The sequence below is a fragment of the Protopterus annectens genome, chromosome 8.part0, assembly GCF_019279795.1.
Source record: "Protopterus annectens isolate FY-2018-M chromosome 8.part0, PAN1.0, whole genome shotgun sequence".
NCBI lineage: Eukaryota > Metazoa > Chordata > Ceratodontiformes > Protopteridae > Protopterus > Protopterus annectens.
This window is the reverse complement of record NC_056741.1, coordinates 1,777,156,194-1,777,169,181: the sequence shown is the minus strand read 5'-3', so window position 1 is coordinate 1,777,169,181 and position 12,988 is coordinate 1,777,156,194. Positions and strand designations below refer to the sequence as shown.

The 12,988-nt window shown below is 40.6% G+C and overlaps 1 protein-coding gene across 1 annotated transcript in view; it reads right to left on the bottom strand.

The window, feature by feature from the left end:
* Positions 1 to 12,988, bottom strand: part of LOC122809633 (vitamin D 25-hydroxylase-like) — a 734,566-nt gene that overhangs the window by 18,863 nt on the left and 702,715 nt on the right. The gene's annotated exons all lie outside the window — the stretch shown is intronic.

The window sequence follows — 12,988 nt, the reverse complement described above, 5'->3', positions numbered from 1 at the left end:
CTGAAGCTAAACATCACCACAGATTTTTGAGCTAATGCGGATGAATTAATTCTGCAATCTAAATGTCTGAAGCCAAACATCGCTACAGATTTGTAAGCCAATGTAGATGAATTAATTCTGCAATCTAAATGGCTGAAGCCAAACATCGCTACAGATTTGTAAGCTAATGTAGATGAATAATTCTGCAATCTAAATGTCTGAAGCCAAACATCGTCACAGATTTATAAGCTAATGCGGATAAATTAATTCTGCAGTCTAAATGGCTGGTATTTTCATAAAAGGAAATCTGAAGCCAAATGCCACCAGACGTATATATGCTAATTTGGTTGGATAATTATGCTGTCTAGCTGGCTGGTATTTTCATTCCAGGACTGGCCACTTCCAGAAAATAGGTGGCCACTTGAGCTCTTAGAACTCCTACCGGCTTGCTGTCCGAGATAATGTGGTAATGTATGTATACATTAAGCAGCATTGCCATTTTTTGCCAGATCTGGAGAAGTTGAAATTACACTTAATATTATACCTAATAACAAAAAAAATTACCATTGGAAAACCTCTTCCTAAGAACCCAACTTCCCTCTGCATGCTCTGTCTCTAATTTTCATTGTGAATCTTTCAATGTGCCAACTCTTATATCCATTCTGTGCATAATGCATGTATATATTGTGTTTTGTCAGTCACTCTATATAATGTCATGTATCTATTGCCTTTGTACCCTCAAGCCAACTCTGATATTCATTTTATATAGAATATATAAACATATTGCATTTTGTCATTTACTCTCTATAAATAATGTCACTTGTCTATTGTGTTTTCCCCAATGTAAGACTGAAGTAGGTCCAATAAGATCAGTCGTCTATACCAGTTAACAAATTCAAAATAAATAAATAAATAAAGTCAACTGACAAAAGTGATCTTCCTTCAAATAAAGCTACTTTAATTAAAGATTAAAACTGTAAGAATTTTTATTCTATGGCATACTTCTGAGAAACAATAAGATAATAGTTACCATCTGATTAGAAAAACAAAGCTCAGGGATCAAACAGATTTTATAACAGCTGACCCTAGACAGAACTGCTAAAAAAGATCCAACAGCTGTTTTAACAGTGAAATACAATTAAAACAAGTGCAAGGCTCAAACACCTGTTATAACAGCTAACTTGAGATAGAGCAGGTACAATGATCCAACAGCTTTTTTAACAGGTAAGGACACCCACCCTCCTCAAAAAAAAAACCAAAAAAAAAAAACAATGCAAGACATTTACCATGGGTAACACATCTAAAGATCATAACAATGTGATGAGCAACTGTTAAAATGGCATCTTCAAGTTATTTACTCTCAGTTGCTACCCCAACCTGGATCCTCCTCATGACTTGGGATTCAGTTTTACTTCTGATTAACCAGATAGCAAATACCGGACATTCTTCCTTCCTCACTGATTAATGTTTAATTTGCCTAAGAATTGTAGTTAGCTACCAATTCATCTCTTTAATGTAGTTCTGTTCCTCCAAATCTAGCATCATAATGTCCCCAGCTCAAAGACTTCCCTGCATTCAGAATTTCTTCCCAATATATTAAATTGTTACAGTGTCTTAATTTTCTATTCACATATATCCTGAGAGGTCCACACTGTAGTGCTTATATATGCTTATTGATAATATTTCTTCCATCCAACATCATATATGGCCCCCTAAGCATCCTACCTTCCTTAATATGATATCTTTCTAGACAACATTAAAATTCGGGTTTGACAAGATAAAAACAGAGTTGCCCTTGTTCCCTTTGTATATAATTCAAAATGAGAGAGTGCCAACTTTTCTCATGCTTTTTTTTTTAATTTAGACAAAGAAAATTTGTTGGGGAGGGCATCTATAGCTTGCGCAGCATACAGAACATTGGTAACATAACCCAGTGCAAAGCCTTCATTAAATTATGTCCAAACATATCCCAGTCATCTAAAACAATCTAAATGCTTGGCTAATATAACCTTATAAGTTAACTCTGCTAGTGCTGCTAGGGTATTAGTCAATTTTATGCCCACTTAGACTAAATAGAGTCCTTCAAAATGTTTTCCCCTCATTCTCATCCTAATTTAAATAGCTTTTGTTTCTTGCATCCCAGAATCTTCCCATATTTCTTTCATTTCAACAGCACCACCCACAAATCTTCATCAAAGTTCAACAAGATCTACCAAGAGATCATCTGCGTATAGTGACATTTTGCATAACCTATTACTTTGTACCACTTAAAAACATGCTCCCTTAAACACATGGTCAGTGGTTCCAAGGTTCGAAATACAATGCAACAGTAAGGAAGAATGCTGGAATTCCTTTCTTGTACCTCATCTTATGTTCAACATCCCTGAAATCCCTGTGCCCAATTTTATTCTACTCTTACATCTTTTTTGATGCCATCACTAATTCCATAAACTGCCTGAAACACCATGCTCCTTATAAATGTAAACAGAAAATCCTGTTTACATAATCAAATATGTTTCTACATTAGCGATAGGTACCAGTAATAACTTAACTGAACTGGTTGCATCCCAGTTACCAAAATGTTTTACGCAAACTGTCAAATGCTGTTTTTCCAGAGACAAAGACAGTCTGATCATGATATATAATCTTAGGAAGTATGCAGGTATGCTTTCCATATTATATATATATATATATATATATATATATATATATATATACAGAGAGAGAGAGAGAGAGAGGCATTCGTCCAGCCACAAGATATAGATATGTGTATACATTGTGCAGTTCAGCTAATAATGCTGTAAATAATTTATTATTGTAATTCAGTATAGAAATGGCTTGATGGCCAGCACATGGTTCAACAAGTGAGACAGTTATAAGATCACATACAAGACTGGCCAACATACAACTTGGGTAGATTTCCTTATAGTAATTAAGGGTAGAACCAGTGACTGCAAAGTCATTTCCAGTGAAACAGTTGGCCCACAGCATAAACCACTGGTTGCCACAATCAGCTGCAAGCAGTGGTCAGAGAAGGCACTAAGGTCAACAGAGACTAGGCTGAAGTCCAGGAAGTTGATTAGACAGAAAGCACAGGAGTTTAATGAATTACTCAGGGCTGTAGCTCCTCAGGAAGAAGAAGAAATAAGTGGAGCTGAAGAAGAATGGCAGCAACTCAAAGCAGCATGTATGAGGACTATAAAGCAGATAAGCAGACAACCTGGATATGGAAATAAGGTGGTGGTGGAATATAGAATTCCAGGAAGTCAGTGAAAGAAAGAAGGAGGGCAGGAAAAACTGTGAGACATAAAGTTGGACCAAGCTAGGAAGGAATACTGGTTGGGCTAACAAACAGCCTAAGAGAACAGTTGCAGTAGCAAATAACAAGGCATCAGAGCCACTCTACCAGCTTCTGGAAAGTAACTCAGCAGATGGCACAAAGAAATTCTATCAGGTTGCAAGACATAGACAAAAAGATAAAGAAGATAGTTACCAGATACCCTAAGTAAGGGATGTAGGCATCAAACTGCTCGCCAGTCTACAGGACAACAAAGACAGCTGGAAGAAGTACTTTCAGCAGCTTCTAGAGTTTCTGTGATTTAAAAAGCTTGTTTCAGCTACATATTCACCTGTGAGAGAGGGAAGCTTTGAGCAGCCTATCTGTCCCTAGAATAGTGGTTTCTGCCCAGAAATTAGTAGTTTATTGGTCATTTTGGGCTAATTTCTATTTATTTAATTTCCCTGCTATAAAACCCACATTTGCGAGGTTTTTGCGCTTGTATACAGCTCAGCAAGCTCCTGCCTGGTGCACTGCAGAGTTCTATAGCAGCAGAGAGACAAAAGAGAGACTTTGGAGTGATTAAGTATCTTTAAAATTCTGATTTAGCCCCTGGCTGCTCTCCGTTCTTGCCTCCAGTGTCTCTCGACCTCTTGAATTCCCAGCTCCCCAACTTGCTATTCCTGAACCAGGACATAAGTTCTTGCCTACTTGACAACTAAAGACCCATTCAAGCTCCCTGCAGTCTCATCCTGCTGCCTTCATATCCCTGTACCCTCACAGAAAAGGAAGCAAGAAAGTATGTTATTAATTACGCCTGGCAATAAAAGCATACATTAGTAATCTAACACTTCCAAGTGGTTTAAAGAATGCTTCATAGCTGGGACAGCCAGCAGCCTCACTCCCCACTGCCTTCTATATGGTAACCAGTATTCCTTTCTCACCTTTATTCTTATCCCTTAGCTGAATATATTGCCTTTCCTAATCCCTGTCTAGCCTTTTCCTAGAAGGAACCTCTGCTGCAATATAATATCTGTCCTCTAGGTGGCACCAGTATCCAGTCCTACCTTATAAGCCTATCCTACAGTTTATAACATAATTATTTTCATCTTTTGGCTTCCAACACTTACTCTTGGCATAATCTCAACCAATATTATAAAAAGGCTCATATCCAAACTTAAGCCATGCTCCAATGCCCCTGACAACATACCCTCCGCCTTCCTCAAATGTGCTGCTGATGGTATTGCAATCCCAATCAGTATCTTAATAAATAGATCCTTAAAAGAATCATATGTACCCAAACTCTGGCATTCAGCCTACATTCTTCCTCTTCACAAAGGAGGCAAAAACACCAATATTTCTAATTTCTGCTTCATTGCCCTACTCTCTCCAATCTCCAAAATTCTAGAAAAATGTGTCCACCACCAATTTATGCCTTTCTTGACCCAAAACCAACTCCTTACACCCACCCAACACAGCGTCCGCCCTGGCCATAGCACCGTAACTGCCCTACTCTCCTTCCTATAAACAGTCAATCAAGCCCGAGATTCCAGACTCCTAGTATCCACAGTACTCCTAGATCTCTCTAAAGCGTTTGACACCATTTCCCACAAACACCTTCTCTATCATCTCTCCAACCTTCATCTCTCCCCAAATACTTTATCCTGGTTCTCCAGTTACATATCAGACTGATCTCAAGCAGTCAGATGGAAGAACTCCACCTCTTCCTTCTTACCAACCCCCACCGATGTACCTCAGGGGTCCATCCTCAGACCCATGCTTTTCAACATCTTCATTAATAACCTTCACACTGCCATCCCTGACACAACAGTTATCCAATATGCAGATGACTCAACTTTAGTCTGTGCTGCCTCCAACCATCCTGAACTACTGACTAAAACCCAAACTGCATTTTCAACCACTGAGAACTGGATGCAGCAAAACCACCTCTCTCTCAACTCAAATAAATCAAAAATACTACTTTTCCCTCCCTCCAGGGCTTTCTCTTATGACAAAAATGCTTTCAAAGTCCTTAGCCAAACCAACTCAGCTATAGAAGTGGTCCCTTTTGCAAAACTTCTTGGTATTACCATAGACGATCACCTTAAGTTCGATATTCACATTCAACAAAACATATAGAAAACCCACCAAAAATTAGGTATGCTCTATAGGAATAACCTCTTTCTCTCCAACTCCACAAGGCATACCCTGGCAACTACTTACCTTTTGCCATCCTTATTATATGGAGCCCCTCTTCTAACAAATCTGACTTCTTCCATCACCTCCAAACTTGAAAATTGCTATAATAAGATCTCTAAATTTGCCACTAAATCCAAAAACTCCACTCATCATTGCCTTACCTTACAATCTCTGAACTGGCTAGAACTCTCCAACCACCTAGACTTCCTACAACTAACCACTGCTCACAAACGAATATTTCACCCAGATAAATACCCAGCCCTAACAAACATCCTTCCCCCATACATCCCAAATAGATCTCTGAGATCTGAACACCAAAATTTAATTTCTATCCACAAACCCAAACGACCTGCTGGCCAGCTTCTCCTCTCTTTCTCAATAGGCAAGAAATGGAACTCTCTCCCTCCTTCACTTAGGTCTATATCAAACTAGGAAACCTTCAAAACCCAGCTTTTCACATACCTGTCATCCAAATGGAAATGTTTCTGCTTTCACCCTACCTAAATTCAAGGGAATTCCCCAAGGGGTTCTTCATACTCGTTGCTCCTAACCTCCCTCTAACTCATATTTCTATTCTCCTACAACAGACTCAAGCTCTCAATAACTGATTAAGCAATATATCACTTGATTCCAAGTATGTATATAATGTAAATAGCAAATTACTTCTATTGACTGCACATTAAGTATATACCTTACTTAATTAGAATAACTGCATGTAAACTGTCACCCCTCTACTAGTATAATAACACATGGTTCTATAGATATCTTATTATAAATACAGTTGATCATGCTTGCTCTGAATGCAAACACCTGTAAACTGTGTTCTCTAATATCTGTTAACTGTGTTGTATGCTGTACTTTTTATGGATTTGCATTTTGTTATTGTATGGCTATTGTATATGTATTATACCTTTATAATTATGTAACCCTTACTGTATTGCTTATGGAGCTTTTCTCCCCGGCCTCCACTGAAAACGGGCACTTTCAGGCCCAGTGGACTTCCCCGGTAATCAAACTGAAAATAAAATAATAAAATAAATAAAATAGATAAATTTTTCTGCATTTTCTTGCTTCCTCTAGCTAATTCTGTCTAAAACATCATTTTTTTAGAGTTTCTGTGATTTACAAAGCTTGTTTCAGCTACATATTGTACTTATTTTACTGCCTGCACTTTAACAAAGTTGTTTTTGTGTTTAAATTACCTGTTTTAACTGTTGTAGGCTACACACTCAAGTGTGATAGCCATTTCTGTGCATTTAAAGTGTTTTTTTTATTGTATCTGCTTTATTTTCTGAAAAAAAAAAATATATATATATATATATATATATACTTGTTTTCCCACCTTTCTAAGCTGGTATAGTCCAGTTTTCAGGTTAGTGCTGAATTCAGGGCTGTGTTACAAGTTTCTGTGCTTGCCCGTACCTTACTTGGATAGAAGAAGTTTCTCTGTTCACCTCTGAGAGGGGAGAGCTTTGACCAGCCTATCTGTCCCTGGAGGAGTGGTTTCAGCCCAAAAATTAGTAGTTTATTGGCCATTTTGGGCTAATTTCTATCACTTTAATTTTCCTGCTATAAAGCCCGCATTTGCTCAGTTTTGTGCACTGGGCAGTGCCGGTTAGCTGGGGTTTAACTATTCCCGGCTCCACAAAGTCTACTCTTCAGTTTTCCCTTGGAACTAGACAAACTTTCAACTTAAGCACTCAAAACCATTCACTTCTCAGCCCGGCACTTGCTCAAAATGCATAGCAAGCACTTGTAAACCTTAGCACTTGACCCTCCCTATACTGTAGAGAAGGACAAGGCTCTCTATTCGACCTTACCAGTCAATCAGTAAAATAGTTCACTGTACCTTTCCAGGCATGTCCAAATGGCAGTTTCAGGTGTACTCTCTGGTCCAACTGGTGAATCTGGGCATTTTGAGGCAATGCTACAACTGTCTCATGTACATAGACAATCTTCTCCTTCTACCACCAAACACTAATACATGAGAGAGGTGCAATTATACAGCCAAACTGGAGGCTAAGCTCTCGCAACCCAAGACTGGACCAGGCAGTCAAGAAGAGAAGGGAATTACTTGCATCACACCACCAGTCTCACATAGACCAATGAAACCAGCACTGACAAAAAACACACATAAATACACAAAAACATACTCGGAGGCTCTAAATAAAAATCTGCAAAAGCAGCAGAGACCTCCAAAGCAGACATCCAAGCAACCCCTACCCCCCGACACAAACCATGGAACACATACTTCACAAAGCCAGTGTGCCACACAATCACAGTCCTTAAGGCAAAATAACATACCCAATACACTAGTTATAGGTGACTCTATAGTCAGGCACACTGATGCCCCATGCACTAGGATAAACAAGGAGATTGTTACTGTTAGCTACTTGATCCGCCACATAACACAAGCACTCAGGTCACTCCAGAACAAGTACAAATACGACTCTGTCATTGTCCATGTTAGCGTGAATGACCTGAGCCGTACCTCCCTGGACTACATGAAAAGAGACATGGAAGAGCTCTGTGATCATGTAGCCCAGGTCGGTATGTTCCTGACCCTGAGTAGCATTCTGCCCTCACCAAGAATGATACCTTGGTATAAAGAAAGAATTATCAATTTCAACAATTGGCTACGTTTCTGGTATCATTCAAAGGGGATCCATTGTCTGTCAGCCTGGGATCATGCTCGACAAGCCACACTGCTTCACTAGAAATGGCTTGCACCTGTCACCCTTAGGCTTTTGAATACTGGCCAAGGCTCTTGCCACCCCCATAGTGCCTTTTTTAGGCAAGGCTCAAAAACAAACCCACCATTGTAAACAGCACAAGTAACAAAAAACTGAGGGCAATGCTACTCAATGCCAGAAGTCTAAACCTCAAAATGCACGTACTCGAGGCACTCCTCAGTATGGAGAAAATCAATATATGTACACTAACAGAAACCTGGTTTAAGGCTCCAGAGAGCACCCCAGCACTACTAGGCTACAACTCATACCATACATTTCAGCCACAAAACCTGGACCAAAATACAAAAGGCAGGGGAGTATCCATATTCATCAAGGATACCCACATCTCCAGGTTAGTGGCACAGCACGATGCTTTAGAGATCATCCACGTGCAACTAACAACAGGCAAAATTGCAATCCAAATTGTAGCTTGCTACAGATCACCCACCATGTCTCAGGACCCCCATTCCGCATTTCTGAAAACACTGGGAAACATAATGGTCCTACCAAACACCCTGATATTGGGTGATTTCAATTACTCAAACATTAACTGGGAGAACTACTTACGTACTAACTCCCTTGCCCAACATTTCCTAGAATATATAAACTCTTAATGCCCTGGATCAACTAGTCAACACCCCCACCAGAGGTGGCAACATATTGGACCTGGTCATCACCAACATGGGCGATTGGTGTTCCACACCAGAGGTCAACCCCTCGCTGGTTAGATCTGACCATAAACTACTCACTCTGGATATCCACATTCCGTCCCCACCCCCGGTCAAAGAAACCACCATGAAAAACTTTTCAAAAGCAAACTTCACGTTACTTAAGACTGAGGTTGAAAATTTCAAAGCCCCCATGTTAAAGGATAATGCTGTCCAAGCTGCAAAATCCTTTAAAAATGCACTCTACGGATGGATCATGCTATCCTAAGCAAAAACAAGACTCACTCCTCCTAGAAAAGGAAACCAGTCTGCTGGACCCCTGCCATAAACAACCTATACAATAGAAGGAGAAAACTAGTACAGAAAAGAGTAAAATCCCAAGAAGAGAAGACATCCCTGATCAGTATCAGCAATAATCTACAATCCCTCGTAAAATCATCCAAGGCTAGCTTCGAAAAAAAATTGCCAAGGACTCCAAAGATAACCACAAGGCATTCTATAGCTATGTCAAGAATCTAAGTGGCAATTCTCAGATCTGCTCTGAATAAGTGCAGAATGGCACAAAATACACTGAACCGACTGATATCGCCAACATCCTGGCAGACAGGTTCAGTGCAAACTTCACCCCCCCCTCACCCCCAAAAGGGCACATAACCATACCAGTAGAATGTAGTGCCCCTGAAATCACAGACACTCAGGTTAAAACAGCACTCTCCAAAGCCAAGAACACAGCATCAATGGGACTGGATGGTGTTCCAGGCTGCATCCTACATGAGCTCAAAGATGAACTAACCCCTCACCTAAACACACTGCTCAAACTCAGCCTCTCCACAGGCTATGGGCCCATAGAGTGGCACACAGCAACAGTTATTCTGCTCCACAAAGGTGGAGCCACAAAAGACCCCAGGAACTATTGCCCTATAAGCCTGACTAGCTTGGTCTGCAAGGCTATGGAGCACATCATCATGGATCTCATTAACAGAGACATTGGGAACCTCCAAAGACTGGACCCTAGACAGATCAGCTTTGTTAAGGGCAGATTATGCCTGCAAAACCTGGTGGACTTTTTTGAGACAGTTATCAAGGCTATAGATGAGGGAAAGGTGGTCCACACAGCCTACTTAGACCTTGCAAAGGCCTTCAACACCATTCCCCAGTCAGGTATTATAGAGAAGCTCACCAGCCTGAACATCAACCCCTACGTCATGAAATGGGTTGCCAGCTGGCTCACAGTCAAAACCCACATGGTAAGAGTTGTGGGAGCTGGTTCTGACTCTAAACCAGTTACAAGTGGTGTTCCCCAGGGCTCAGTCCTAGGACCTCTCATGGTCGGCATATAATTCTCAGAGGTACAGGCAAGCACAGGAGGACTATGCTGACCAAGTTCACAGATGACTGCAAACTAGGGGCTATAACTGACTCTCCGGCTGACACAGACATCCTACAAAAGGGTCTCACTGAGACAGATACCTGGTGTCAAAACCATGGCGTCAAGCTAAATGTCAAAAAGTGCACAGTCATCCCCCTTGGAAAAAACATAGTAAACACAAACTACCACATAGGTAGTAGCCCACTAAATATGGAAGATGTAATAAGGGATCTGGGGACCCAAGTAGATAGTAACCTCTCCTTTGACAATCACATTGCCAAAGTGGTTAGAAAATCCTTCTATGTAGCCCACCTAATCACAAAAGGGTTTGCATTCAGATCAAAGGAGGTCATTGTGCCCCTCTATGCATCACTCATCAGAACCATCACAGAGTACAACACCTCATTTGGAATGTACCTTACAAGACACCTGCAGCAGCTGGAAAGACCACAGAAGTACCTCACCAAGAGGATCACTGGCCTCAAACAGATGCCCTATGCAGCTCGACTAAAGAAACTCCAGCTGTACTCGGTTGCATACCGCCTACTCAGAGGTGATCTCTGCCTGACATACAAGGCCATGTTCAACCCAGAGCTGATGGACATGCTCCACCTAAAGAAAACCATATCCCCTTGAGCCACACGCGCTAGGGATCTAAACCTCACCACAACAATAAATAGGATGTGCTAGAGGGATAGATTCCTGTCCCAGAGACTTCCCATGCTCTAGAACAGGATTCCAATCTACATTAGGCAGAGCTCCTCACTAACCCTCTTCAAGGGAAACCTTGAGGAGTGGATGGGAAACAGAAAGTATACCCTGGGGATCACTTCAATGGCTCTGCTTGACAGAGGCACAGGGAACTAATCTAAGGGGGAGGCGAAATCCAACAATTTCTGGCTAGGCTTATAAATACCTTCAGGCAGATAGCCTAGTACCTACGTATGAACCTATGAACCTATAAGAAAATCCTGTAGAATCTGTACTGCCCCTAAGACAGCCTATGATGAAAAAAAAAGAAAGGCCCACCTTAAAAGAAGTAAGAACAACACTAAGGAAAAAAGTCAGGGAAAGCAGCAGGTTCAGATGAGGTCACAGCAGATATGATAAAGATGTTGGGTGAGATGGGGGAGAAATGGCCCCTGGGGTACTCATAGCAATATGGAAAGAGTATCCCTGATGACTGGAGAATAAGAATACTAGTGCCAGTGTTCAAGAACAAAGGAGGCATTCACAATTGTGGGCAGTAGAGAGGTATCAATCTCCTGTCACATTTCATGAATGTGCTGGAGCGGCGGACTGATAAATCGACAAATAGAGTGTTAGAAAATAAGACAAGAGATGAGCAGTTTAGATTCAGATCAGGATGCAGCACAACTAACCCAATTTTAGGGATGAGGAAAGAGTTCAACTCAGTATTCCTAAACCTGGAGAAACAGTATGACAAAGTCCCAAGAAAGCTGATCTGTATAGTCCTGAGATGGTCTAAAATTCCAGAAACATTGTTAGAATTAGTGCACATTATGCACAAGGACCCAATGATTCAAGAACAAATGTGTTCATACTCACAGAGAGGTTTCCATTAGGAGTGGGTGAGCATCAGGGCTCATCTCTCAGCCCACTGCTATTCACACTTGTGATGGACTACATTAGATAGACCTGTGACAGTCAGTTACTATGACTGTTAAAGAAGGTAGGAAAGTAGTACTGACTTGAGAAAGATGGCAATGACTGCTGAAATGCAACATATCCATGTAGAAATTGGGAAAAATGGAGATGATAAATATCATTTGTGATTTATGAGGGCCATAACACATCTGTGAATTTTTGTAAACTCAAGGACAGGTAAGTGCCATGATACTGTATCCATGTGTGCGTGCACACGTGTGTGTGTGTGTGTGTGTGTGTGTGTGTGTGTGTGTGTGTGTGTGTGTGTGTGTGTGTGTGTTTGTGCAAGTGCGTGTGTGTGTGGGTGGACTGAATGAAGGGGGAATGTACTAAAGCAATGTATTGGGTGCCAACCATGATTACCACATGTGCTGCAGAAGAAAGGCTGTTAGCACTTGTGATAATCACACAGGATTTCATTGGTATGCAAATTAGATGATAATTAGTTTTTTCCTTTCTGAAGTAATTTGTCCTTGAATTGCTACTGTCTACATCTGTGCTAAAAAACATTTTTGAGGCAACCGTACTGCTCAAAGCTTGGCCCAATGTCTGAATCCCAGCCACAGTGTGTAGAGAACAGTAATACATGTGGAATTCCAGAAACTGAAGAGACTGAAGAGGATAGTACAGAAGATACAGAAGTAAATTAAGAGTAAGAGTGAGGTACCGTTGGGGACTGGGTGCACAGAAGAAAAAGAAGAAAAAAGACTCAGGGGAATAAAAAGTAAACATGATGAACAATTTATCAATTATAACTACCATTTAAATAGTATAGAAGTGAGTTTTAAAACATTGGGAGGATTAAATTGGTTAAGAGGTTGAATTTGGATATAACAGCTTTAGTTGCTATTAGATATATTATAAGAAGCAAGCGATAACTTGAGGGGTTGTAGGTTGATGGACTAATTTGGTGTTTAGGGAAGGATGTATGTTCTGGTCTGAGACAAGAAGAGTGAGTGAAAAGGATATCATATAATTAGGCCTGGAAGGGGATTAGTAGGGGACGTATATATGAATATGAAAGTGTGTAGGGTTATAGTTTTGTACACAACTTTCAAGTATAATAAGAGATGCCAGCTTTTGAATTAAATGAGGC